The sequence below is a fragment of the Etheostoma spectabile genome, chromosome 10 (assembly GCF_008692095.1).
Source record: "Etheostoma spectabile isolate EspeVRDwgs_2016 chromosome 10, UIUC_Espe_1.0, whole genome shotgun sequence".
Classification (NCBI taxonomy): domain Eukaryota; kingdom Metazoa; phylum Chordata; class Actinopteri; order Perciformes; family Percidae; genus Etheostoma; species Etheostoma spectabile.
In genome coordinates, this window is record NC_045742.1 from 9,443,818 (window position 1) to 9,447,168 (window position 3,351).

Consider the following 3,351-nt stretch of genomic DNA (forward strand, 5'->3'; position numbering starts at 1 on the left):
TTCCAGACTTCTAGGTTTAAAGCCCTTTACAGAATAAGTGATAGGCTTAGTCAAACCCTTAACTGACTCTGTAGTGTAACATCTGTGGTTTCATATCACAATTAGAGGTTTTGTATGATTTACTTGACTCTGCTCTGTTGGCCATAGTCAATAGCAGAAGACTATGTTCATGCCGAAAAGCTCACAGAGTGTACAATTGTATGTAACAGTATGAAACACATTGTTTCTGAAAAAGATACAAACGTTTTTGTCAAAAAAAAGTGGTTATATAAATGTACTGTTTGAGTAATATTTTTGGAGTATTAACAAATGGTCTCTTGCTTCAATAATTCAAAATATTTTTGATTAGAACAGCCATTGTGCAATGTTTTTCAGTCAAAATATCTGTGTGGCAGAAAATCAGGACTCCAGTCCTGGTACTCTTGCTTTTGAGAAATGTTGCTTATCACACTTGTATATGTTAACAGCGCCAATAACGTCCAATCCAAAATGTTTTGATTTACTTTAACTCCTCAGCAGCATCACACTTTGCCAACTGTGCCCCCTAATTTAAAACAACAGCATTCTTTGACAACAGCTTTCCACAACAATATCAGCTTTAAATTGTATGAACAACTGGCTAACAAAATGAAAAAGCCAGAATTCATTTAATTGGGACATTACATTGCATGCTTCCTTTTAAAACAGAAAATTACAATGTGTCAATAACGCAGCCTTGGGCCTTAATGCTTAACTGTTGCTCCCACTTCCGCCCTCAATTGGATCTCTTTGTCGCTCCATCCAGACAGGTCAACAGAACACACATGGAGAAAACTAAAACCGTCTTTATCACTGTTTTTCTTCTCCCGTAGAATTACAGTACATTGTGACACTTTTGCAACCTCACAAAATATATTTCAAGTCAAAACTTTGAAGAGTGAAACCTGCAATGAAGCATAAGACTACTGTGCTGGAAAACTGATCTTTCATCTACTGTTTTTTTTCCCTTTTTTGTTTGCAAAAGGGGCCCTGTAAATCATGTCCTTTATACCTCCGGCCGGGGGTTCACCGCCTCACCGCAGGGTGGGAGGAAAGCATGATGGGAAAAACATGATGGGATCTCACTTTGGCGGGTCAGAGAGAAGAGAAAGAGGAAAAGAGAATGAGAGGCTGTGAAAGAAGTAGGAGGAGCGGTCTGCCCTGGATAAGAAAGACAGAGACAGCAGGGGGGTAAAATATTGAAATATCGTCAGACAGAGAAAAATAAATATAGACTGAAGAATATGAAGACATAAAACCAAAGTAACAGCAATACAAATCAGATTCCCTATTTCAAACATTTTAGGCAATTAAAAAGTTTAAGACCCAATTCCATTCATGACATGAAAACAGACTGTAAACTAATGAAAAATATATAAATCCAGGATAGTAATGACAGGCCTCTTCAATTATTAGTACAGAGAAAGAAAAGATAAAGGCCGCAGTGATTTGCAGCAGATATTTTGGAATAAAAAAAACCTTTGTAAAGAAAAACATACTGTACTGCACTGCACTGCGACAATAATATGGTTTTGCTCCTCCTGGAAGTTTAACTGACTACTACTGGCTAACTCACTGAATCAATAGCAACATTATACATTATACTTCCTTTCTAAATCCCACAAAGCATAATGGGAAGTAGTGTTGGGGTCAAAACAAAACGTCAAAATGCAATGCACATTAGCATTTGTTCCTGACCCAGCTAAAGCTCTCTAAGAAGACATAGGCAAACCTCAAAAGGTTATACAACATAGTGGAAAATTGGCTAACTATTAGCCTTTCTGCTCCAGTAGCCTATTTTCTCACAGTGAAATCTCACAAAGGTTATGGCCACCATTAGATCTTGCACCTCTCTCCTCCACATGACCCCACACTGCCATTTGGAGTTGCCCATGTGCAAATCTGCTTTGTGCAGCTTTTAAAAGCCTTTTTAGTAAAACTGAACAATGCATTCCAGGTGCCAACTGCTCAGCGAATCCCAATGAAAGACACAAGAACGACTGAGGGGGAGCGAGAACAGCAGCCTCAGCAACTGTGATATCCTAAAGTTGAATTTATATGCGTTGTGTATTAATTCTCTGCGGTCACCTAATACCCTGGACCAGAGCTGTTCATCCATAATTCTCACATATAAACTGCTTTGGTCTTGACATTTAATATTGGCTTGTCTGACAGTGGTGGGTTTTGATTTATGATGGTACAAACATTCAACAAAGTCAGTTACAATACCAGCAGTCTGCTTCTGTGGAGTCAAACAGTGGGACTTGGATCATTACAGGGTTGAGGCAGGTCAGACAGTTTGTGACTGAAATCCTGTACAACCAACATTAAAAGAAGCCAATATTACAGTCCTTCTTATGGGGGAACAGTGCCTCCCACAGATTAGAAAACAATCTGAGGCGGGGGGAAGTGACGGCATTACGCAATCATTTGCATGGAGCTTAGTGGTTGTGTCAGCAAGGTAGATAGAAAGAAATAGAATTCTTTAGCCAAATCCACTCAAATTCAATACAGGAATTTATTTTACCTTATAATTATTACTTAGCCCATCTTTAAAGTAAAAAAAGAAATTCTACAAAGGGAGGGAAAAAGATAAAGATTTGGCGGACACAGGAGAGAAATACCTTGCGTGCTCGCTGGACGACTTTTTTACAGAAAGTCGCGGTCTTTTACACAGAAAATCTCCAGATTGTCGGTTTTGTGAAAAAAAAGTCACTAAGGGGGTCTGAAAAGTCACTAAATCTAGCAAGAAAGTCGCTAAGTTGGCAATACTTTTTTCATGGAGACAGACGCTGTGTGCTCGGAGGGGAGGGGCTTTGTATGTGTGTGTGTGTAGAGTGACAGAGAAACGAAGGACAGCAGAGAAAGGAAATGCAGTTGAACAAATGTGTGTTTTAAATAGTGGTAAAAAAATAAATACATTTATAACGAAATGCAATGTGTGATGGCCGGTGTTGATTGACAGTAGAAGTACAAAATATTCATTCAAGAAGCACAACATCCACCACAGAAACATTATACTAACATAAACATGAGTAAAGCTCCAGCCAAAAACCAAAGTGAGCCATGTGCTGCATAGATATAAAATATCACCATCGGCCTGGTTTTTGCTCTAACCTGCAGCTTCCATTAGAAGGCACACACAAATACACACACAATTTATCCAGAAATGTGCAAATGAATGTACATGCACACAGATTGCACCTACACAGTAGTGGAAATTATTCCCGGAAATCAGGGGTCATTATTGCTGTAATAAGGCCCCGGGGATAGGGTTAAGTTGCTAAGACCGAGGTAGTGTGTGTGTGTGTGTGTGTGTGTGTGTGTGTGTGT

General features: G+C 39.1%; 1 long non-coding RNA gene across 2 annotated transcripts in view; it reads right to left on the reverse strand.

Moving 5' to 3' along the window:
• Positions 1–412: 412 nt before the first annotated feature.
• LOC116696909 (uncharacterized) overlaps positions 413–3,351 on the reverse strand; it is a 22,242-nt gene continuing 19,303 nt past the window's right edge. For both annotated transcript variants that reach the window (XR_004333857.1, XR_004333858.1), the window contains exon 6: positions 413–1,179. This is a non-coding gene — a long non-coding RNA (uncharacterized LOC116696909). The remainder of the gene's footprint in view (positions 1,180–3,351) is intronic.